The sequence below is a fragment of the Onychostruthus taczanowskii genome, unplaced genomic scaffold, assembly GCF_017590055.1.
Source record: "Onychostruthus taczanowskii isolate IOZ18803 unplaced genomic scaffold, ASM1759005v1 scaffold28, whole genome shotgun sequence".
In the NCBI taxonomy this organism is placed as follows: Eukaryota; Metazoa; Chordata; class Aves; order Passeriformes; family Passeridae; genus Onychostruthus; species Onychostruthus taczanowskii.
In genome coordinates, this window is record NW_024500128.1 from 4,121,516 (window position 1) to 4,134,910 (window position 13,395).

At 40.2% G+C, this 13,395-nt stretch overlaps 1 protein-coding gene across 3 annotated transcripts in view; it reads left to right on the plus strand.

The window, feature by feature from the left end:
• The window catches only part of TMEM108 (transmembrane protein 108), a 154,118-nt gene that overhangs the window by 34,117 nt on the left and 106,606 nt on the right, over positions 1-13,395 (plus strand). The gene's annotated exons all lie outside the window — the stretch shown is intronic.

The following is a 13,395-nucleotide window of genomic DNA, read 5'->3' on the forward strand; positions in this document are numbered from 1 at the left end:
GAAGATGATAAAACATGGGTTATTTAGTCTTAACCCATTCTTTGGTTATGAGTCAGACAACGCATATGTAGAAGCAGTTGCAGGACCATGAAAAGTCCTGATTTGGACTACATCTTCCACTGAATCTGTGGAGCTGCACCCAGTGTCCAGTAGTGAGGAATTTGGTGTGATGTCATGTCAGGGGCCAATGAGGAGGGCAGTAATGTTGCCTCTGCTTCACCGGAAAAAATTCCTGATGACAAAAGCAAAACATAAGCCCTGATTGTGGGGTTTTCCCAGCCCAGCATGGAAAAATGAGTTTTTGATCTTTTCTTTTTGGTGCTCCGAGAACTTTTTGTAGGTGGATCATGTGTTCATACACTGACGAAGGAACAGACTTGGCTTTTCACACCGCATCAGAAGGGCTTGATTGCTTTTTTGGAGGGAATGTGCCCAGACACCATCAGGGGATAAGTAGTAACCAGCTGGTGAGAGGTATTTAGAGCAGAGACACATTTGGTGATTAAGTTCTGACTGTTGCACTGATGGCCTTCAGCCTCGTTTCCTTAATGGGGCAGACTTGGCAGCAGGGAAGAGTGGGAACACCTGTCTGTTGGCTTCCCCTGCTCCGGCCTGAGCATCCTATCATTTGAAACACTGGGCATCTGCTGCTAGACCCTGTCTTTGTGAGCACTTGCACACATTTTCAAACACTTGCATGTGAGATAAATGCCAAAATCAGCTGGGGCAGGTTGTCAGGAGTCAGAAACTGAAGCTGAACACCTTCACCTCTGGAGTGATCAGTGGGCTTATTTAAAAAGAGTTGCAGAACAGAAGTGCAGTGAGTCTCAGCTGTGATGCATGGTAGGCTTGTGCATACACTGAAAACCAGATGTAAAAAGCACCTGCATTTAATCAGTCTGGGGAGAGTTGTCTCTGAGCTTTATCAAGACTTCTGATCAACTGCTGGTGCCTAACAACACCCACGGAGGCACTGGGAGTTGTTATGTCACTGGCAAGATATAATACTGTTGTTAATTTAATGCTCTTTAGATTGTTTAATTTGGATTTTCAGATTTAATCAAATGTCAAACTTACTGTCCAAATTCCTAAATTAAACATTAATTGTTTGGAAGCTTCTCCAGAACTGCTGTTTGTTGCATCAGTCCCACAGTCACTTTTATTGGTTGCAGAAACAACCATTTTGTACCAAGATAATTTGGCCCTTACTACCGGAGTCAGAATAGCTGCCTTGAGACATACTGAGCCCATTTTCTGTAAGAACTTGTGATTTTTAATAACATCATCGAAGTCATTTTGGTGGAGGCTGAGCAGGAGTGGAATAAAACCCACAAAAGGAAGGGTAATTCCCATTCTCATTAAGGCATTCCTTTTGTCTGTATCTTGATGTATGTCTGCTTAATGACTGTCATGTCCCTGATCCTCCCGGGGGTATTCATGTTTGTCTGCTTTTATAAGAAATGAGTCATGTAGTTTGGGCATCTCTGTCACATAAAAGCATCTACAAAGATCTGAGTGTAAACACTAGGGTTTTGTTCTGCTGTTTAAAATCATGCTCTGCAAACGCTGTGCTGGCTGAAGTTGCATGTAATATCTTTGTGAAAAGGGGAAAGACCAGACTTGGAATGTAAAGATTTATGAATATTTGTTAACAGATGAAGCTCTGGAGCAACTTTTAAACTTGATACTGGAGTTTTTGGTGTAGTGTTGTAGGTGTCTGATTGCTACAACACTGCAGCCTGGTTCCTTGTTAACAGCAGGGCTTGTGTGAGCTGAGAGTTGCTGAAAAGCCTGTCCCACTTCTGCGTGTGAACGGTTCACAGCAGAAATACAGGTCCATCTAGTTTTTATCGACTTCCTTCCACACTGGCACTTCATAATGGCATTGAGGACAGGCTGTGAGACAGCAGCTATTCTAGGTTAGAGTACACATGCCAAGTGTCTCCCCACGTTGTCCTTGTGCAGAGTTGAAGGATTTGGAGCAAGGGTTTGCATGAGCCTGTTATTGTGTAAATGCATGTGCTATCAGAACAATTTTCAGAACAGCGTGGTTTCTGATCTTTTGTAAATCCAGAATAAATGATACAGTTTTATTTCATATTTTCCTTAAGCTAATTGAAAGCATAATTTAATCCTTAATGCAGAGTATCAGAAATAAAATGGTCATTAAGCTAAGTCCCTTAAAATAGTGACATTGCACTCAGTCCAGGAGGGCTTACTGAAACATACTCTGCTGCTCCTCCTTTCTCAGGATCGCAAACAATTCAAATACCCATGCTCCAAAAATAGACTTGATCAATACCATTTGTATTTAGATTTTCATTGCATTTATGATTGTCTTTCAACTTTTGTTAATAAAACCAGCTAGCTGTAGTTCACTTATTCTGTTCTTGGTGCTACTGGCAGAAAGGCAGTTACAAATGTGTTCTGTTAGTGCAGAATGGATTTTCAATATGCACCTAAATTTCAGCTCCTTTACACTAAGAACACTGAAACTCGTGTCCCACGTCTATTCAGGGATTGTTAGTGATACCAAAAAACTTGCATTCTGGTCAGTGTAAAAAGAGGTGACTCTTCCCTGAAATGCTCCAGAGAGATACTGGGGATGCTTTGTTGAGGCAGTTGTAGCATTTGATATTGATGGGACCCTTTACCTTGCCAGATCCATTGGAGCAGGATGTGACTGAAAACTTCTTAGCCTAGACCAGTAAAAGTGTGTGTGAGATGTGACTTTCCTCAGTTCAGCTAGGTTGTTGAATATTTTCAGAAGCCAGCAAACAGCTGCTGCTTACCTTTTCCTCACTCACTTTGTAATTTTTGACCTGTTACTTTAATTTTGTTTCAGCCTTGTTTTTACCCAAATGTGACTCGGACTTGTCACTGCTGCCTGCAGTACATGGAGCAGGAAAGGAAAAACAGGAGGGAGAAAGGGACAGGAAAGAATCTGGCAGTGTGGTCAAAGCCAGATGGTATAAGAATATGTTTGGGGAAAGATATCTGGCTTCTGAGAATATTTTCTACCCTTGTTATTTAATTTTTTTTAAATGACATAAGAGTCTGTGGTTAATATTGCTTTGTCACCAATGTGTAGCGGCTAAAATGTGTTCTTCCTAGTCTGCAGAAAGCTGTGTCCCAACTTAAGTGTGAAGCAACATGTCAGAAAAGCAAAGTGACATACCAAGTCCTGAGCAAGACTTTTCTTTTTTTTGCTGAACGGTAACAAAATCTGAAAAATGGGGAAAGCTGTTTTGGTTTAATATATCTTGCTTTAATGCAAGACTGGTAAAGGGCAATATGAGTGTGCTGTGAAGTGGACGTACAGAATGGGTAATTTAATTTTGTTGCTGTTGTAATCTGCTGGGCATTTTTCCAAAACAAGAGTAGGGTGTAACTGGCATATTTCATTACAACTGCCCAGATGACTAAGAGGAGATTAAGCCTTTAATTACAAGATGGAGCATCCTCAACCAGCATTACAGCTTGTGACTGAAGCCACAGTCAGTCCTGGAAAAATCTAGAGGGTCTCTAATAGATGACCTGTATGTACCTGCTAAAGACTTTATGTCTTGCCTATTTACATATTTATTTTATTGAAATTATACAAATGTATGTATAAGAGGATTAATATTTTCCATGAATTGGAAATATTCTCATGCATCTGGTCTCCCAGCCATGTGGCACTGAAGCAAGCTGACTGCCAGTTCTGTTCTTCTATGTTTTCATATCGGCAACATAATTTTTAAAAGGTGCTACCCTGTGTGGATAGAACCTTTAAACATCATATTTAAACACCTTGTCTCCTTTTTGACTTTTCCCTTCAAATTAGCAAGGCTGGTTGCCGTCAGCAGTGGTGGATGGTTAACATTCTTGCTGATTTTACTTGCCATCAGACTGTCAAGTTAGGGGATGACATGCAATGCTCATGTAAAAGTGGCAGAGAAAAGATTTTTGGCATTTTTTTTCCCTTGGGAAAAAGGTAAAAAGCCAAGTGGAGGGATCTCAAGTACCAAGAAGGGCTGTCTTTTGACAATATTTCATTAAACCAATCTATATGAAGGAGCTGATTTCTCTTTTACCCAGAATATTTATAGGGAATAATGGTTTGAATATTTTTAGGGAGCTCCTTCAACTCCATTTGACTGTAATGGGAGTTGGAGTGGCTCAACTTATTGCAGGAAAAGAGCCCCAAAATTATGCCTTTATGCACAAGAGTTAGGTGATTAAATCTGAGACTTTTTCAGTAAATTATGCTGGAATAGTAGCCAGAGCAGAGTGGAAAATAATTTCTAGTGCTAGTTCATATACATAGGTTGAAGATATGGCATGGAAAGCTGTATTTTGCCAGTTAGATGGTTTGCCAGAGAGGAGCATTCCCTGGCATAATGCTTGGGTATTGCAGGCAGCACCTGGCTGTGAAGAGCAGTCATTCTCTCTCAGCTGCACAAAAGTCGCAGGATGTGGATGATTTTGTTACTCTGATTCCTTAAGTCCTGGAGCAGCACCCAACTTTAATGAAGCTCTGCTGCTGTGGACGTTTCTGTTCTCTGGCACAGGGAGCAGGATGGCAGTTGAAAACAGCCATCAGGTTGGACTTTTAACACACTCTGAATCTGCTTTCCTCACAATGTGTCTGACTCTGGTTGGCATGAGGTGGCTTCTTCCTGACAGAGGTCTCTAAGAAGAAAGCAACAGTGCAGTTTTTTTATGCATTACAGTGTGTTTGTCTGAGACAGCAAGAACTAAGTGGTTGCAGGCATGTGAGCTGTAGTTGAATGACTGAAATATGGTGACCATCAGGAAAGACCTAAAAAAGGAGCACAAAATTCAGCTTTAATGGGATTACTGTGGAAAATGGTGTCCTGTGAGCATGCAGTTTTTGATGTTGCTACTCAGAAATCCTCTGGATGACAAAAAGTGTTATGGAGAAGCTGTAATTTTACCGGGGATAAGTGCACTTTCTCTCTTGAAATATAGCATATGCAGGCAGTGGCCTAGTGAGTTGATACTCTTCAGCATCTCAGTTGAGGCAACACTGCTGTTACATCAGTGGGATTTTTCTGCAACTTAATTGTCACTTAATAAGAGGAGAGAATATTTTCAAAAGTGAAAATATCCCTGCTAGCTTCTTTGAAAGGAGTTTTACCTTTGAGAGCTGTGAAGTTAACATGAGAGAAGTCAGTAAACTAGCAGGCATTTTGATACATAAAGGTCAAGGATAACTATTAGAAAGAGTGGCTGGCAGAGAAAATCCAGGCATTTAGCAGTGGATTCATGCCACAGCGAGTTATGATCAGGCAGTTAAATAGCAGGGTTATTTGCATCATCCATGTGGTTCCGCTGTGCTATTAACCATTCCTCCTAGTGTCCTCTGCAACAATGCTTTTGAAAGTTTGTATTTAATTGCACATATATCCTGAGGCCCAGACTTCTTGTTCTTGTGTTTGTGGCTTTAGCAAGGATATCAAGAGCTGCAGGATAGGGCATATTGCTTTAGTGTAAGAAATTCAAAGACTACATTAAAGTAGCTCTTTCCCTTATTTGTTCTTATGTATTCTGCTTTTCATCCTTTGAACATGACAGGAATTTATTTTCTTGTTCCCAATAGTAGAGTGCATTGTGAGCACTGTATATGTCCCTCAGCTATGACTGAAAAATAAAGGAGAGAAACAGCTGCAGCTATTCCGTAGCCAGCGGCAGCAATCACTGCATGCTGGGTCGTCTGCTTGGCAGGCTCTACAGCTCTCTGCCCAGTAGCTAGTACAATTATCTCAGTTTATTTATGGTTATGGGGGGACATAAAGAGTACATTTGGGGAAAATTTCCATTTTCATGGTATACCTGGAAGCCTCAGTCATCGCACAAACTTAGCAACCTTACTTCTGTAGAGGCAGAAGCTGAAAACCCATCCATTCTGACCCAGCTATAAATATCTTCCTTGGGTGTGCTTCTCTTGTGACCTCGCATCTGTGTTTTCAGTGATTAGCCCCACTGAAATTGAAAGGTAGACAGTGGAGTGTACGTCTGCACTAGTGTTTGAGTTTGGTTTAGTAATCTTGTTTTGATCAGAATCCCTCCTGTTGTCTGCACTTCTTTCATTCACAGCAGTCCTGGTGCTTGTGAACTGGACTGGTTTTGGACAAAACTAAACCAGAAGCTGCAGCTGTTGATACCCTTGCTAAAGTATGCAAATTTCTCTCACTCAGTCCATGGGAGACTAAAGCAAAGCTGGTCCCAAGTAAGCTGCCCTGAAACACATAGGATGTGGTTGCTGGATCTGTAGCAGTACTGTTATAAGAAACTACACCAGCTGGGCTACACTACTTGCTTAATAGATGTAGCCTGGAACTACTGAGCTCTGTAGAGCAACTCAGTCCATGGAGTTCAGCTCAAGCCTTCATGCATCTCTACTCCCACGTAGGAGACTCCATATTCAAAACCTCTCTTGACGGAGGTGGTGATGGTGAATTTTCTTATCAGCCCCTGAGTACTCGCAGCAGAGGAGGGTGAGATGACTTCAGACACCAGCAGATTCCCAGCTGCCCAGGGAGGAATGCCTCCTTTATCCTACAATAAGTCTGGTCCTTTGAAGATGGATGATCCATATGAACTCCACTTTCATTTAACTTCCTTGATGCTGTAATGAAATGCCACTACCAGGACTCCAGATCTGTTGAGGAATAGAAGAACAATTGTGACTGTTTCATTTTACAGGCTGTTAATTAAAAGTTGCTGAATACAGCACAGGACACAAATACTTCCTGAGTAGCAATGTTTATTACTATTACTGTCTGGATGAAACAGGACAGATTATTGTAGTTATATAGTTGTTAAATGATCAACAGAACACCCTTTGTATGAAGGCTGTGGAAGTTCAGAAGATGCCCTACAGCAGCTGAACAAAACTCTTAAGATTTGCAGCTTATTCCCAGTGTGTGGGCTGGGTAGTAACCAGTCCAGTTCATTCTTGCCAGGACAACTGGGTGGGCCTGTTTTCTTTCATGCTGTACCAGAAAACTGTCTGTGGTAGCCAAACAATGCCAATGTTTTCAGTATTACATTACCATAATTGAAAATACTACTGAATTGCTAGAAAACTGCCAAATCAAATGCTCCAAATAACCGTGGTGCCATTTGTCTGACAGATAATGTTTGATTTCCTGAAGAACCATACAGCATGCAGAATTAGGCAAGGGGAAATACACTGCATGGTTATTAATGCTTTAATACTTGAAACTACTTAGCAAAGAACATGTAGATCAAAGCTTTTGCATGAGGAGATTGAGCTTCCGAGACAGGAGATAGCGGGAGCAGTCTGGAGCAATCTAACAGAATCCTGGAGGATAAAAAAAAAGAACTGATTACATTTCCATTAGTTTTTAAATCTCCTTTGTGTTCAGTTTAGACATTTTCATGGCTCTTGAATTCCAGGTTAAATGTAACCTGTTAAACACTTGATCTATTTTCTCAAATTGACAGGCTCTAGCTTTCCATTTCTAATAAATATGCTTGGAATTTTTGTAACCATCCTTCAAGAAGAAAGCTAAGGTGCTTGTTGATTTCTGATTGTCTCCACAGATTATGAAAGAAAGAGATGGGTTGTAATAATCCACTCTTTATTGAAACCAGCCCCAAAAGATGTATTTCAGACAGGTCAGATTTTCATGACCTCAGTTGCTATGACTCATAGAACAGAAAAAGGAGAGATAATCCTTTTTTTTCTTGTTGTGATGTGCATTTAATGATCTGATTCATATTTAAAGCCCAAGTCTACCATAAGTACATTCCTTATTGATTTCATTGGAAAGAGAAATAGTTTTTTATACCCAAAAATCCTGTAAATCCAAAAGCTGACCCTCCTGAAGTCGATGACAATTATACCAGAGACCTTGTAAGTGCCAAAATTTAACCTCAAGCTCCTCTGGATATATATGGGAGCATCGGAGAAATTATTTGGAGCACGACTCCAGTTCAATGAAAAAGAAAATAAAACATTAAGGGTCATTTTCATCTATTCCCAGCTTTTTAGCATTTAATGTACTCAGTAATTTCATAGTATGAAATCTTCTGAGATTCTATGCTAGTGTATATTGCAGTTTAGTGTTACTGAAAAGGACCAGTTAAGCAAAATACTGATTTTCATCGAAAACCCATCATATTTCATTAGAAGGAATTGCATTTCTCCTTGTATAAGTTGTTGAGGAACCTGAATTTCATCTTAGGCATTTCTAAATCCATTGAAGCAAATTAAGACCCCTACAAATCCTGTATTAGTAAGGAAAAAGTTGATACGCTGCATTCTTTATATTTCCCTGACATATAATTGTGTTTACTTCCGTAATTAGCACAAGTGTGAAAAATAGCACAGATTAAGACAGCAAACCGTCCAGTTTACAGAGCTGTGACTTTGAGTCACTGGGAGGGGACCGCTGATCACTGGCTTAGTTAAATACACAAGCCAAGGAGTAAATCATCAGACCACAAAAGTAGGCTTTAGGAGATGTTAATGCTGCTTATGTTAATAACCCTCCACGTGATACAAGAAAGTGTATAAATGGTTCTTTCACCGTTGCTGTTTTTACCCTTTTGGTACTAACTGGCAAAGCTTCAATTAAGAAAAGGTCACCAAAAGGTTAAGTTCTTAGTGGAATTTTTTCAGCTCTTTAAATAAAAAACACTTTTGGATCTTCCTTCTTCTCTCCTTTCCACCCCTTTCCTGACCCCTTTTTGATGGATATAAGTAATACTGGGGAGGATTTCCAGGATGTTTAGGAGTCACTTTGGCCTGACTGACCTCAGCAGACATATGTTGATTTTGACCAAACATCTGGTATTTTATTTTACTGTGTCTTTTCTTCCAAAGAGATGCCTGAATCTTGACTGGTTAGTTGGTTTGGTTTTGGAGTTTTTTTGTCTTACAAAAAGGCATTTAACATTGCTAGATATCAACTGGCTGTTTTAAAACAGTGGGAGTAAATAAATACTGACAGAAAGTATAACATGCTGTAACAAATATAACTCTATCTTCTACTGCTAATTAAAAGTTATAAGTCAGATTTTTACATATAATTTGTGTGTGAATAGAGCAGGTCTTTGTAATTGAAGGCTGTCAAAAGAGGAGACTTCTAACAGCTGTCTTTTAATTTATAAGGTGATTTGTTTGTTAACTGGTTCATGGCTGCCACAATTTCGGGTGTACCTGGGTATGGGCACCCACCATGCTGCTCTGTGTTTTAGCTGTCTGCCTCTCCCCTGGAGGCACCATCACACTGGAGACTGTTGTCTTAGGGAAAAGGTATTGCAGGCTATGTAAAATATATAACATCACACAGCAACCTGGCACTTGGTGTGCATCACAGCCCGCTGAACACACCTGAGGCATGGTGTGAATCACCTCTGAAAGGCTCAATCATTTTTATAAACCCAAGTTTGCTTATGTGCTCAGTTCATTGGTGCTGAAGTATTGAACTCTTTTATGAAGGGGCAAATGTGTAAAATTCAAAATGAAAGGGTTTTATGTGCAGTAGGCTGGATTGCACATTGAGGTATCTTGTGAGTCAGAGCAGAAAGAAAATCTTCTGGCTGGTAGTAGCAGGTGTATTGAACTTTTGAAGGTGAGATTTATGCTTCTCTCTGCTTTCCAGCCATTTTTGTTGGGCTGAAGGTGAGAGAAAACAATTTATGCCATGCCTTTAAAAAACAAGTCAAAGTAAGTTAAAATCTACTACATTTTCTTTGCTGCTTCCTTCTTTTTTGACCTTGAATTCAGTGTGATGGTAGCGTATTAGCAGCAGCACAGCCAGCATTGAAAACAGAGAGAAAATCCTCAGGTCATGCCACTAGCTAGAAGAGATGAAGCACTACTTAACAGGGCCTGGCTATGTTCTCTTGAATTTTGGACATGTTTTGTTTGGTTTTGTCCATACTTTGTAAGTGTAGCATTATGGTTTGCATACATTTACTTCATGGCAGAGAATTTGTCACTGATGTAATTTTGTCTGTCCATGTGAAGTGTTGTGCAGTCAGTGCTCCTGCTGGCACCAAGCTTGGATCTCTTAGATATGAATTACAGCAAGCCATGATGTTCAAAGTGCAATATATTTTGTCAGAAAATACTTTTGCATTGAAAGGAAAGTGTTGTTTTACTAAAATACACAGCCATTTCACCTAATCTCTGTTTGTCAAGTCCAATGTTAAATGTCCCTCTCCAGGGTATGTAATTCCCTCCTGATGTAGACACTCATGTGAGAAGCTGGAGCTATGGATTCAAGTCCCTGGTTGAATCAGGCAAAGCAACAATTTGAGCTTGTACTTTTCTAGATCCTAGGTGAGTTTTTGTTTCGGGCTTTTGGTTTTGTGTTATTTTTTTTTGTTTTTTCTTTTTTTGCCCACTACAATTTTAAGTGTAAATTCCTTACCCCAGCATGGAACAGAAAAATATTCAAAACATTTGCAATTTTCTTAACAGAAAAAAAAATCCTACACTTTATGATTGATTGCAAGGAAATCTTTAGTTAAGTGATGTGTCATTGAGGAGGAAAACACGATGGGTTAGTTTGGATTCTGTAATATGTGCTGGTCTGGAACCCCATCTCACTGGAAAGCCCTGAAAAGTGAAAAATAAAGTCTCCAAACATTCCCTATTTCCACAAGGGAGCTTTGGCATTAGCACAAAGGTTTTGGGAGCTGCTATGTCCACATTTTTGTAAAGATGGAGGAATGTGGGAACAGAAGCTGCTCTCTGCATTGTCTCCACTCCTGGGGAGTGGAGTTTGCAGTTTGGGACAGAGGGTGGTTCTTTTGCTGCCTGGAGGACAAGGACCTAGGTTCTTCCGGGCCATTGTGGTGCTCTTGGGTGGGTGGGGAAGGCGCCTGGGGCTTCGGTAGAACTCTTATTGCCTTCTGTTAGAGACAGAAGAAAGCCTTTGTTTTGTCCTCCTCCATCTTTCTCTCCATCCCCCACATAAGAGCTGTGAAAATCTCCCCTTAAAAATACTCTTCAGATACATGTCTGTATGTTTAGGCACACACACACTCACGTGTGAGGGCATGTGGATATTCCTTGGATTGTCCTGGGGACATGCAGGTGGTCAGCAGGTGGAGAGCACTAGCACACAGCAAATGACCCGATTAGTTTTCCCCTGTTAGTCCAAACAATGCCAGCCCTGCGAGTTATTTCTGGAATGTGTTAGAGCAGAGCCATGTTCAGCAGACTAGCTTTGTTGCTAAGGAATAGCGGCAACCACAGGGAAAAAAACCAAGCTGATTTCTAAGCTTTTAGAAACAATGTCTGGAGGGATTTCCCGCTGGACTTAAAGCACATTAATCTTTCTATCTCTTGTCAGAATTACAGTGTATTTGTGTTCAGGTATCATAGCTTGGCTGGGGCCTTATTTGTAAACACAGACAAATGTGTCTTCTCTGAGTATTAGGGGTCTTTTTATTTCAGGAAAGCAATTTGGCCACTTCAAATAAATTCTTTACATCTTGTGATTTCAGCACTTGGGAATAGCTCTGGCTTGACAGCCTCAGGTATACCAGGCTTTTGTTTTGCTAAACAGCTTTTCCTTAAAAAAGGGAGAAAGATTTTTTTTTTTTTTTTGTGATGTGTGATGAGCAGATCAGCACCTGGTCCACAGTGAAGGAAACCTAAGCAGTACAGCAGCAGTGTAGAGTTCTTCACATCTGTGTCTGTCCATATGGGCAGAGAAATTCTGTGGCACTCTTAATAACTCAGTAGAATTGATCCCAGTGGTGGTTGTAGACGAGAACATGAGTTTGCCTGCTGTTGCTAGTGGATGGTAGTATCTGTTTAGTTGCACAAACGGGTGCACTTTGGTGCTGAAGCCCATTTTCTATAGCTGTTGTAGGTGGTCTGTGGTCATTCTACATGAACTCTTAACTGTAGGTTTCTTGACTGCTGTTCAGTAAATTGAATTGGAGATTGCATCTTTCTTGAAAGAGCAGCAAGAAATAAACCTGCAAGTAAATAAGAAAATTGTGAGGGAGAAAAGTAAATCTGTGTATGTATCCCATCAATTGTAAGCATCAGCTCTGCACTGATATCTGGCTTAAAGAATCTACAAGAGCCAGGTACAATTTACTCCTGTAATAGAAGGGGGACAGGTACTTTTCCATGTGTGCTCATGGCTAATAGTCAGAAAACTGGGATAAGCATGATATTAATACATAAATGGAGTCATAAGTATGAATTGTTACTCAGCATAGCTCCCTCTTTACCCTTCAGATATGTGCTACAGAATTTAGTCTGTTTCACTAAAGAATGAAATAATAGGAAGCTTGGTCAAGAAACTGTTTCCTGCTTCAAGAGATAAATTCTGTGTAACTAAAACATTTTTTGTACCATCAAAATTATGAAGCTGAATGTAAGTTTTATTTTGTATAAGTTTTATTTTCTTGAGTATTATTGTCAAGTAAATCCATAAAGATGATTAAAAACTGGCTTCCTCTCAGCCCTTTCATTTGTAAGGAAACAAATGTGCCAGTCTCAGCAAACAGATGTCCACATCATAACAACCATCATCACAGTTGGCTTGAAACCTTGCCTGTCTCATAAATGCTTTGAAGGACTGAAGAGACAAGGAGTTTTACACCTCTTGGTCTCTCTAGGTCAGGCCTGAGAGAATAGCAAAGGAGAGTAAAGAAATCTGCTTTGTTACTTGGTTGTTATATTGTATGGGTTTTGAAATCCCTTGATTCCTGTTGCTGTCCTCTAGGGATATCTTGTTATTAAAAGAGACTTATAACCAAAAATATGTAAACAATGTTGTTGTGTGATTGTTACTTTATTCACACCATGCTGAGCCTGGGAGGGGGATGCATGAAGGATTTAATGCAAAAGGAGTGGGAGAAGCAATTGAGTTTTATCCCCAGTCCTGGCACAACCACTTGGATCACTGTGAAGGAGGAAATTTACCAGAACAGGGAGTTGATCTTAGTGCTGTGGGGTAATTTTGGGGAGTGTTGTGCAAATTCTTTTACTGACTCCTATAAGAGTGTAAGTCAGACTTATTGGATATGCCTGGGATCTGGCTGTATGTTTTTCAGATTCATTGGATATGCCTGGGATCTGGCTGTATGTTTTTCAGATCCAAAGACTGCATTAAAATGCAATTTCCTGAATCCTGTTTTTTTTGTCCTTTCTCTGCATAACAACAATTCTTAACACCCAAGAGTAAATTTACAAACAAAATAATGTGTTTAGACCAATACTTTACTGAGGGATGACTTCAGATTTGCTGTGGGTGCTATAGCTTATCAGCCACCAGCACATGCGAGGTGTAAGAGCAGGATGCTTTGGGGGTGCCTTTGTTCCTGAGTGGCTTTGTGGATTTACTAAAGCATGAGATGCCTGCCAGCCAGCATTGGTAAGTAGTG